This window comes from Lissotriton vulgaris, chromosome 1_2 (assembly GCF_964263255.1).
Source record: "Lissotriton vulgaris chromosome 1_2, aLisVul1.2, whole genome shotgun sequence".
NCBI lineage: Eukaryota > Metazoa > Chordata > Amphibia > Caudata > Salamandridae > Lissotriton > Lissotriton vulgaris.
The window spans coordinates 155,104,650-155,117,274 of record NC_141686.1 but is presented as its reverse complement, the minus strand read 5'-3'; positions in this window follow the sequence as shown (position 1 = coordinate 155,117,274).

The following is a 12,625-nucleotide window of genomic DNA, read 5'->3' as shown; positions in this document are numbered from 1 at the left end:
CTGTTACGCCTTCTGAACCCATCACCACTGTAATGATACTATATATACTGTGTACTGTTAATAAATCATTGTACATGTCCATGATTCCCTTCCTGAACCCTCGTGGTGATGGATCATGCTACCTGGTTTGAACCAATTCCATTTTATGGAATAAAACCCCTTAAACCTCAGATGCCACGGACTCTGTGTCTCTTATTTTGATTGAGCTATTTTATTGAACTTTACCACATAGAAATTAAGTACCAGGTAATTTTATTTACCACAGTAGTACGAATCCGTCAAAACCCTACAGCAATGTCATTCTCCCAACTGATCCCTGCCCCTTGTGTACCGTTTGACAGATAATTACCATTAACCAGTTTCCACCATTGCTATTACCACCAGTCCGCCTAAAAGAGAGGGCGAAGGTGTTAAAGCAAAAAGAGTGTATCATGGCTTTGTAATCATTGGAACGGGAGGGGGGGGGGAAACCCAGCTCAAATTATTGAGACCAATCGAGTTTCAGCCAAAAAGCTCTTTTGTCAGGTTTACCAGTCCTGGAAAGATCCATTTTTGATATTTGTAGCATTGAGGAACACCAGTCATGTAACGACGGAGGAGATACCTCTTTCCAACGCTTGCAGATTTCACGTCGAGCCACCAGCATATAATAGAACAAAAGGTTGTTATTTGGACTACGCTTTTTGTCCACTACTCCAAAAATTAGTAGCCGAAGATCTATAATCACGGTGGAGCCTATTGAAGATGTTAATTTATTGCCTATTGATAGCCAGTAAGATGTTAAATGTGGGCAGTCATAAAACATATGTGCATCCGAGGCTGCCACTTGGCCGCAACGGGCACAGGCCACTGGTTCGCCTGTTGAAAATTTAGACAATCTCTGAGGAGAATAATAAGCCCTGTGGAGGGTATAAAGGTGGTTTCTACGAAGCCAAGCAGGTTTGACAATATCCCAGAGAACATTGCAGGAGGTTAACCATAGTTCATGGAAGTTTATTGCAGGCAACAGGGAGCCCCCACAGCTGGTCTGGAAGATGGAATTCTCCATCAATTTCTTCTAAAATTAGGTTGTAAAAGAAGGAGACCTCTTTGGGTGCAGGCGTCTTGTCAAGTAAAATAGATTCCAGTTGGCTACTTCCTCCTAGAGGTGGTTGTTGGCGACGAGGAGGCCCAGTTCTTTGTGCTTGTGCCCAACTTGAGATTTGTAAAAATTTTAATCTAGAATAATTAGGGTCCACCTTACTCACTAGATGTTCCCAGGAGAACATATCCCCTTAAAAAAACAGGTCTCCCCATGTAGAGATTCCAGCATCTTTTAGTGGACTTATCAGTACATCATTAGTCCAGCCAGGAGGAGCAGGGAGATCCCATATGGGAGATCTATTAGAGTGATAGCCTATTTTGGTGGTGACTCTGAGATTATACCAGGTTCTTGCTAGGCCCTGCAACACCTTCAGTTTGATCTTCTTAAAAAATTTGGGGTCACCGAACTTGAATAGAAACCCCAACTGGCTTAGACCTTCGCACTGTAGTAATGTTGAAAAAATCAACCCGATGCCTCGATCTAGTGGAGTTTTAAGTAGCATTCAGGCGTGTGTCAACTGAAAGGCCCAAGCGTAAATCTGGTGGTCTGGACCAGCCAAACCACCCATCTCCTTACGACGCCTCAGTTTCCTCTAAGCTATTCTTGCACTCTTGTTCTTCCAGACAAATGAAATGATTTCACTCTGCATCTTCGCTATCAATGTTTTATCAAAATAGAGTGGTATACTATTGAAAATAAAAGTCACCCTAGGTAAGATAGACATTTTAACTAAGTTTGACCGGCCAAGGAGCGTTAGTGGAAGATGTCCCCAAGAACTCATAAGTTTCCTACATTCTTTAGCCACCAAAGTAAAGTTAGTAGAGGCAATCAAATTGATATCCTTGAACATTTTTATGCCAAGATATCTCATGTTGTCACAGGGTTACTACGCTGTTCCACACCATGACCTCAGTCTTGGTGGCATTTACTTAATAGCCGGAGATGTTACCGAATTGTCATGCTAAGTTTATGACTGCCGGAAACGCAGTGCTTATATCTGAAGTTATAATCATGATATCGTCAGCATACAGGGATACTTTTTTTCCCCAATTTCTATATCTAAAAGGTATGATGTTATTATCCTCCCGAATTTGTTGAGCAAATGGCTCGATATAGAGATCGAAAAGCAGGGGCAATAGCGGGCAGCCCTGTCGTGTACCCCTTGTGATAGTAAATGGTTCCGACAGTCCACCATTAACCAAGACCGAAGCAGATGGATTATGGTATAACAGTTCCACCGCTCTGCGGAAAGCACGACCCACGCCGAATTTTTCCAAGGTCCCCGACAGGTACACCCAGTTGACCCTGTCGAAGGCCTTGGCTGCGTCCAACGTGAGAATAGCTAAGGGTATCATTGAGCTAGTTGCCATATCGATCGCTCCTATTAGGTCGTACGTCAGTTCGAAGAGCTGGCGACCTTTAACAAAGCCCTTTTGATTGGAATGTAGGACTGAGGGAGCGACCTGCCCCAACCTCTTAGCTAGAAGTGACGCGAAGATCTTATAGTCGGCGTTAAGTATTGAAATAGGGCGATACGAGCCGCAGGCGGTGGAGGCCTTACCTGGTTTCAAAATGAGCGTGATCGATGCTTTATTCCACGATGTGGGCGGTAAATGACCCTCCATCAAAACTTGATTGAATAACTTGGCAAGGAAGGGAGCAATATCAGCCACAAGATGTTTATATATATCGGCAGGCAGGCGATCTGGCCCCGCCGCCTTTCCACACTTGCTGTTAAGTATAGCAGTTGATACCTCTTCTGCCGTTATAGCCTGATCTAGAGAAGCGACTTGTTCTGTAGAGAGTGATGGCAGTGAAATTTTACTGAGCCAATTCTTTACATTTTCAGAGGAGATGTTATTATCCTCTTGGTAAATTGCCTGGAAGAAGTCTTTAAAGGCTGACCTAATTTCTGGGTCAGAGGATACTGTACCGGAGCTAGTAATTATAGACCCAATATTGTTACGGGTCTGATCAGTTCTAGACTTCCAGGCTAATAATTTACCCGCCCCTTCACCAAATTTAAAATGGGCTAATTTACTAGCTTCCCACCTTTGCAAAATGCGCTGGTTAAGTAAAGAAGCTAGTTGCCCTTTGAGCTTTATCAACTCCTCCCGTTTAGCCAGTGTGACATACTCAGGGGCTTTGTTGAGATTTTCTAACTCTGATTGGGCTGTCAATAGGTTAGCCTCTATCAATGCGACCTCTTGGGTATGCTGTTTCTTTCGAAACGTGGTTTTGTTCTTAATGACCCCTCTCAAAGAACATTTAAAAGCGTCCCATACTGTACTGGAACAAGCAGAACCGATGTTAACTTTAAAGAATTCTTGCGTTTCTACTCTAATATACTCCAAATCATCAGGAGATGTAAGGAGAGACCTATCAATAGACCATGACCTAATCGGGGGTTGAGATTGTAGTTCAAGTTCTAAAAATACCGCCGAATGATCCGACAGATGAGATGGTAAGTAGGTTATGCTCCTAACTGAATTAATGAGAACTCTGCTTACTAGAAAGAAGTCGATCCTAGATCTATGACGATATTTGTAGTTTGGAAAGGAAAAACCGGTTTTCTGTCCCGACCTTGCTCTCCAAATGTCAATAATTCCATATTGATGCATGGATTTAAGTAGAAAGTCTCTGGATTTAGAGAGGGCAAGTTGTCGGCTAGAAGTGGACTTATCCAGCAAGGGATCGAGCACAATATTAAAGTCTCCCGCTATTATCATTGGTTCTGGAAAATGCAAGAGCTCAGAGAATAGCGAGGCCAGGGCAGAGGGGTCATCTCGGTTAGGCCCATAGTACCCTACTAACGTGAGGCGTGAACCACCTATCATGACAGCCACAATAGCCCACCTACCCAAGGGGTCAACCTTCTGCTTTAAGAGTCTAGTAGTAATAGTTTTTTTTAAAGAGGATGGTAACCCCTCTAGTGTTAACTGTTTGAGTAGTGGTAACAGATAGATCTATCCACCTGTTTTTTTTTACCAGATCTAATACTTCAGCTTCAACTAGGTGTGTCTCCTGGAGTATAATGACCTGCGCATCAAAATCACGCATATATTGTAAAATCGTGTTTGATCTAGGTTTGGTGAGCAGGCCATTAACGTTCCAGGAGAGAATCTTAATGGTACTCATAGTTGATATATCTAGTGAGGCTGGACCCTGCTGACTTACACCCCTTGGTACTACTTAAAGATACAAAATCCGTCCATTTTTTACATATGAAATTGTCAACAGCCAATTTGGAGATGAGAAACTTTTTGTGTTTATTTACCCTAACCCTCACCCACGTGAAGCCCACCCCCCCTCCCCGGAGGAACCCTTGATTGACCAACCGGAACATGTCCGGTTTGTGATACCCCTGACCCAATCTAGGCTCAGGCAAAGCTAACTGTAGTGTTGAGGACTTAGTGAGTCTAACTAGAGTTTAGCCTATCGTGGCCACACTCAAAATTAATTGAGTTGTATTGGATTGTAACTCTACAAAAGTTTTAGTGATTTATGTGTATATTTATTCCCCCTTTTTTTTACCTTTTTACCTCTTTTTTTTCTTTCCTTTTTATTTTAAGTCCCTTTTTTTTCTTCATTTATTTATACTTCTTCTTTCTAATTGATCTTATTTTTCTACTCTTTTATTGGGAAGGTCTATATCAACCTAAAGTTATAGTATATTCATTTGTGCACAAACTCTACAGGCAACAATAGAAGGGACCCCCTACATTTCTCAGTTTAAGTCTAGCCTATCGTCAACTTTTAGAAGTGCCAATATTCATCAATAGCTCATCTGCAGCCTGGACTGTACGAACGTTGAACATTTTGTTGTTAAACATGATCTTCAGTGCCGCAGGAAAACTTAACTGCACAGGTGCCCCCAAGTTCCTAAAGGCCTCCATTCTCCTACCCAGTTCCCACTGTCTATCAAGGGTTGCCCTTCAAAGATCAGATCATATTTAGAAAGTAAAACCCCCTCCAGCCAGGGATTTTTGTTTGAGGGCTAAGTTGAGAATGTGATCCTTCAATAGGAAAGTTTGAAAGTTAACCAGAATCTTCCGGGGCTTCGTCCGCTGCGGATTCCGCCTGAAGGGATCCCTATGAATCCGCTGAATGTCTACATTCAGTTCCTCCTCTGTATGCGTTAGATTTAGAGATTTTTTAAGGAGTTGGATGATATATGACTTGATGTCAGTTCCTTCACTTCCTTCAGGTACATTCAGGATGCGGATATTACTGCGCCTCGCATTGTTTTCCAGGACTTCAATTCTACGTGCCAGGGTGATGTCCTCTCTTTTAAGTTTCGCTATATCTTCCTTAGCACTTTCTAATTTTAGAGACCTTGCAGCAGTTGTTTCTTCCAACGCCCCAGTTCTTGAAAAAAGTCTGTCTATTTTGTTATCTAATGATTCGCAGTACGTCCTGATTTCTTTCTGAATTTTGGATGACTCCTCAAAATCACGTTTAATATCAGCCGACAGATTAGAAAACATAGTCAGTACTGAGGAGAGATCTGGGAGTATAACAGAGGCAGTAGTACTGGCAGTAGTACTGGCAAATGATTGTGTGACAGGGCTAGGGGGAGGGCTGTAAGCCGGTTGTAATTGAATATTCTGACTCACATTTAAGGAGACATCAAATTGTAATTGTTGATTCCCTAACTCTACTGGCTCGAGACATGTGTCCGACCCCGAACCGGTATATTTGCCAGGGAGGCTACAGTCTTCCACTTCCGTGATACTAGTTGATGGTGCCGGTATCAAGAAAGGCTTGTTGAGACTTAAAGAGCTAATAGGGCTGTTGCGGCTATTAGCACGCTGCTCCATTGGTGCCTCTAAGGAAAGGATAGTTGGATCTACATTTGCTAGTGTAGTATCCGCCAATGTAATATCGGTAGATAGGTGACCCTTCTCACCAGGTTGACTCTCATTATGTGGCTCCTTTTCCATATTTTCCATATTTTGAGAACAAGAGACTGAAGAGGCCACACAGCCAAATGTAGCTAAGCTAGAATTTGTATCTGAAGGTACACGAGCAAGGGGGGGACTGCTCTGCACAAGGTTCAAGACTTGAGGTATGACCTTAAAATAAGATCGCAGAGAAGGTGTTATCTTTGAACCTGTATCCAGAACTGATTTTACTATCTTGGATTTCTTGGCTCGTTTAGGTTTGACCTCTGAGGAGAGGTAGGAAGAGGGTTTAGATGGCGTTTTAATGGCACTACTGGTACTACTGTTGTTAGCAATTATTGCGTTAGTTGGGTTAATTAGTTTGGGTCCCACAGCAATATTGTCCTGGTCCTCCCCCCCAATCCCCTGCGTGGTTTCCAGAGCTGAGGCTCCAAGCGAGTTTGGTTTCCCCCAATTAGTCTTCCCCCCCTGGTTCTGATGTAAGTTTTTAGCGGCCCTTCTTATTCTACGCCCCTTATTAGTTATTGTTGAACTTAATTTTGAGGAAAACTCAGGTTGAAGTGAGTTATGACTTCTGAGGGAATATGGATTTCTAACCAAACTGGTCCTCTGCTTTACAGACCCTGCACCCAGTTTTAGCCCTTCCTCAAGCCCAAATAATCCCTCTTCAAGTCCCTCTTCAAGCGTCTCTTCTAGTGCCCTCAGAGATTTAATAACCACTGTCCTCCCCTCTCCTTGGCTCCCCTTCACCTTATTCGTTGTTGGCCCGGGTATGTCGGATTCCACCGCTGCTTCTGTTGCTGTCGAAGCCAAAGCTGACGCCAAAGTGGATACGGCTGTACCAGCAGTATCTCCTGATGCCGCCTTGCCCCCCTTCCTGCCCGCAACCTCGGATTGAATGTCTCTGCAGAGGGAGCACACTTGCCTCCCACGTCGGAGCTCCAGGGCGGCCCGGTGCCGCCGGCGTCCGAGTCTGTGTCTGCTGCGGCAGCTGAACCGGCAACGAAGCACTCGGGAGAGCTCGAACAGACGAGTCAGCCTGAAACACGCCCCTGTGAACGTGCATGGAAAACGAAAGGAGAACGGGTCAGACGGCCAGACGGTCGGGTGAAAACTCTTCGTTTTCGGTAAAAAGAGGTATTTTCCCAAACAAGACTTCGCCCAGAGATAGTTGAACTGCTAAAAATGCTGATGACTGATAGTAGCCCTCATTCGCAAGAGAAAAAACCCAAACTCTCCGCTAAAGCCCAGAGCAGGGTACCGCGGCAGCTAGCCTGCTGCCGCAATGTTCCTCTGTCCACGTCCAGTTTTTGCCTTTGTTGCTAGGTAGGAAATACGAGAGGACCCTATATATACTGTTCAAGGATTTGGAATTACTGCATTTTGGGCCTTTCATTTTAACTTGATACAGAAAGATTTTAGGTATATATGTCCTTTTCGGTCATTCTATATAAATACAACAGATAAAGTGTTTTGCTCCTCAAACCTATGCTCTCTCTTTCTATTCAACCGAAGAGAGGATTGTTAAAGGTATTTTTAAACATATAGATATACCAATTCTAGCTAGCACTGTTGTATAATTCCTGTAGGACTAGACACTGATGTCCCTATTCTCTGTATTTAGGAGACACAGAGACTCTCTGGGCACTACACAACTCCCTGCATTGACTCCTCTGGATCTGTGTTTTTTTCTCTCCCCTTCCCCTCTTCCCCCATTTCACCTCAACTAGCTTTGACATTGTTGGACAGTCTTGGTGGTGGGGTAAAGTTGGGACCTTGCTTCACTATCTTCCTATCGCTCCTGCGGAAATACAGGTGAGAACTTATGAGAAATTGATCTAGTGTGACCCGCTAGCAGGTCCCTGATCTTGATTGTGTACTCCTTGTTGTTTCACTGTGCGAACCTCTATTGCACGGAGTTTATTCATGCTTTCGCCTTGTTTACAGCGCTCTGATACCCGCACTGGTCATGTTCACGCTTTATAAAAACTTTCTAAATAAATAAATAATAAACTGACACTAATACCCTATCAGAATTTCTGATTCCAAACTAATACAACTTATTAGGAATTCCAAATCAAAGATGATATCCTCTGTTTTACTGTTGTCATTTCCTGGCCAGATCATATCTAAGGAGGCCTGATTATGAAAAGGATGGTTTACAAAACATTAAGTAAATATTTTTTCCTCAAGTTAGTCGCCCCTCCTAATTGTTTTCCATATTCCTTATTTCTCCTTATTTCTTTCCCTGGAAGCCTGTTCTACATTGCCTCTCTCTAGCCCTACTATTGGTTGTGTCCTGTCTTCTTTCTCGTTCTAGACAGTACCACCATTCAGGAGGTTTTTTTTTATGTCGTAAAGTGTTAGAAGGTGGTTCCGACACTAGGACCGCCCAGATTTTTCGCTCTTTGGGCACATAATTGTTGAGCTTTTACTGTGGGGAAGCCTCATAAACTGGGACTCACCCACAGTGAACTCAGGAGGTAAGAGACTGCATGGGGATTTTACTGGTGTCCCCTTGGCTTGTCCAGGCCACTGCACAGCAGCTGGAGTCTGGGACACCGGGCTGGTTACATGCAGACATGTTTACATGCTTATGCACACGTGTAGGGGCTGCGCAGGGAGGATTCCTAGAGTGCGCAGTCCAGGAGCAGCTACAAATTGAATGGTGTGGCAGGACTTATGCAGAATTGGGTGTTGACATGGAATAGGCTTTATACACTGGAAAGAAACATGCCAGGGAAAGTCAGTGTGTTTTACAGTGTTTTCACTTCATTATTCGCCTATTGGGATGTGGGGCCCATGGCTAGAGTGACTTCCACAAGGAATACAGATTCCAGACACGCACTAAAGTCCATTGTAGCCGATGCAAAAAGAAGTATTCTGCAGAGTCCAAAGTCATATTTGTACTGCTTTTGTGTCATCCAGAAATGTCATATTCCTGGCTGACCCTGGCAGGTTAGATTAATGCGCTTTCTTCCCCCAAGCTGGACCAAGGTGAAGGCAGCACTGGGGGAAGGGGGACCATGTGGCCAGAGACTCTGGACGACTACATTTTGAACAACCCAGGGGCTGGACAAGAAGGCGGGAGCAGGGGCAGGAAAGTGATGTGTCGCTGTTTGATAGGACACACAGAGATTTCCTGCCAGCCCCCTACTCAACTTTCAAAAAGTACTTGCACAGGAAGAAAAGCTCTCTCTGCGGTGCGGTCTGCAGAGGCAGAAGGTGCTGGAGCCTTGCGCAATGGGCAGTTGGAAGGAGCACCCCCTTGACTGCCCCAGGAATCTGAATAGCACCAAGAAAAGAGTCCAGGACCAGTGAGCAGCCACCTTGTCCCCTGCGCAAGCAGAAGAGTGGCGCAGGAGAGGAGAAAGGCCAAAGGCTGGCACAGGGAGCCAGAGAAGACAGTTCCCTGCAGAATGGGACCCTCTTGGAGACACCGAGGGTGAAGGATAGTGCTCCTGGTGGCTGGGTGGCGCCACCAGAAGCAAGAAGAGCCACAGATTGAGCAGATCGGACCCCCAGGGGCTGAGATATGGGGCGATCTTTGACCTTTCATGAGACCAGCAACGAAGCTCGTGGGGCTCCGCCGCCGATCTGTAATGGGCTCCCGGGGTGGGTCAGGTCCCGGGGGCTGCCCCCCAAAGAAGTAAAGCCGGGGTGCGCCATCGTGCACCTCGTGAAGCTGCCCACGCAGGGTGCCAGGAGCCCACCCTCGCTCCCGCTGAACACTACGCCAGGGAGCGCCGTCGCGCTCCCCTTCAAGAGTTGCAGGGTGAGGGGCCCGGGAGCCCAACTCCGGGCTCCGTGTGAGGAGGTGGGAGGCACTGTTGTGCCCCCCCCTGTGAAGAAGACTGGAGGGGGTCCGGGACCATTCCCGGGCCCCGAAGTCAAGCCGGGGAGTGCTGTCATGCTTCCCGTGGAAATACCCAACAGGGGGCCAGGAGCCCACCCTGGTCCCCTCCCTTCAACTCCCTGACCCTGTAGTTAGTTCACAGGAACTATGCAATAATATCTCATACATCCCATAAGAAGATCCTTGATATCCATGTCTCTCTGGAAGCCGACTGCCACTCTTTGGATCAGAATATCTTTCCTGTCATATCCAATCTTGACTCCTTATGTAAAGATCCTCCTAAGTCACTTATGGATGTTTCCCCCCCTGTCTCTGGAGGGACTGAATCTTTTATTGGACAGGACCAAATCCGCTTCCCCCATGGATCCTCTACCTCTTAAAAAGCTCAAAGAGTGTAGAAGTAGTCTTCTTCCTCCCATGCTCATAGCCATGAATAAAGCTATTGCCCAGAGCTCTTTTCCAGCGGTATGGAAGAAGGCTATTCTGAAGCCTCTACTTAAAAAACCGTCCCTCGACCCAGGCCTTCTTAAAAACTTTAGGCCTATCTCCCTTCTCCCTGCCCCTGCAAAAATATTGGAGGCGCATCTCAACTAAGTATGGGCGAATTTTGCGAATCTCGCGTTCGTGAATTTTGCGGATTTGCGAACTCGCAATCCGCAAAATCCGCGAATTCTCGCGAATTTGCGGATTTTTTTTTTTTTATGTTCGCACGGGTTTCTGCAAGTTCGCGAGGGTTTTGTACAATTTCGCAAATTGCGAAATTGTACAAAACGCGTGCGAACTTGCAGCAACCCGTGCGAACACAATTATATGAAGAGAAAGAAGCTCCTGGTCACAGGAACAGCACGGGGATTGCGCTCATGAAAGTCAAGGATGCAAAGGCCTCTACCCAGCATCACAGCTGATTTTCCACAGTAGATTTGGGAAGAGGCACACCTGTCCCGCCTCGAAGACGCTCATGATTGTTTTTGGGCTAATGAATGAGTCACTGATTTTGAGCATCAACTAGTTCGAGCGACCATGCAAAGGCCGCCCTCTACCCAGCATCACAGCTGATTTTCCACGGTAGATTTGGGAAGAGGCACACCTGTCCAGCCTCGAAGACGCTCATGATTGTTTTTGGGCTAATGAATGAGTCACTGAATTTGAGCATCAACTAGTTCGAGTGACCATGTGTGTGTTACTATGCAATCGCCCTGAAGGGCGCAGGGGTCCCTTGAGTGACCTGTGTAAGGCTGTGCCTGTAACTATTTTACAATGGCGCCAGCAAGCTGCCAGCGCCGTTGTAAAATAGTTACAAAGTTAGCTTGCACAGGAAGCACTTAGATAAAATAAAGCAGCACCTGCTTCATTTTATCTAGTGGTTCCTGTGCAAGCTAACTTTGTAACTATTTTACAACGGCGCTAGCAGCTTGCTGGCGCCATTGTAAAATAGTTGCATGAGTGGGGGTTCAACTTTTGAACCCGTTACGCTCGCGGATTTTTTTTTGCGGATTTTGCGGGAAATCCGCAAAATTCGCGGATTGCGGATTTCCCAAAAATCCGCAAAATCCGCAAGCGTAACGGATTTCCCGCTCATGCTTAATCTCAACCTCCACCTGTCCTCCTTTCTTGATGAGTCGGAATACCTGGACAACACACAACATGGATTCCGAAAACACCATAGCACAGAGTCTGCCCTGACACTTGTGGCCGACAACATCCGGCGCAAAGTGGACTCTGGCCAAACTACTATCCTGGTCCTGCTGGACCTCACAGCTGCATTCGACACCCTGTCTCCAGCCATTCTAACATCTCGGCTTAGGGAGGCAGGGGTCACTGGACCAGCCCTGAGTCTTCTGAATTCCTTTCTCTTGGAAAGGGAGCAGAGAGTAATGCTCGGGAACCACCTCTCCCCTGCCAAGTCTTTGCAATGTGGGGTGCCACAAGGGTCGGCATTGAGTCCGACCCTGTTTAACATCTATGTGGCCCCCCTTGCTAGACTAGTAAGATCGCAGGGGATGGAGGTGGTGTCCTACGCCGACGACACCCAGATTATGGTGTCTCTGGTGCATTCCTCTGTCATGACAACCGCCTCTAGCTTCAGGGTATGCATGCAGTTTGTGGCAGACTGGATGACTATCAATTCCCTCAAGCTTAACGGCGAAAAAACAGAGGTACTGGTCTTTGGAAAAGACCAGGATGTCTGGTCAAGTGAGTGGTGGCCTTCTTCTCTGGGCACCTGCCCCACTCCTTCCCAATCTGCCAGAAATCTTGGTGTTATCTTCGACACCTCACTCTCTCTGTCCCTGCAGGTCAACAGGACCGTGGCCACATGCTGGGGTGTGATTAGGATTCTTAACAGAATCCGTGGTTATCTATCCCCTCAGGCGCGCAAACAAGTTGCAGTCGCTCTTGTTGGCTCCAGGTTGGATTATTGCAACTCTCTATACATGGAGACCAACAAGAGCCTCATACAACGACTGCAAATTGTGCAGAACGCTGCAGCACGCTTTGTTTTGGCCCTTCCCAAGTCATCTTCCGCTACCAAGGCCAGGAAAGACCTCCATTGGCTCCCGGTGCAGCACAGAATTTCTTTCAAAATTCTTTGTTTGGCTTATAGAGCACTAGCAGAGGGATCAACGAATGCTATTAGCTCTTTACTCACTCGTTATGTTCCTACCAGAGGTCTCCGGTCCGCTGGACTTTTCCAACTTGTTGTGCCTCGTTTTAGGCTGACCAGATGGGGAGCCAGGGCCTTTTCAGTTGTTGCTCCTCAACTTTGGAATTCCATCCCAATTG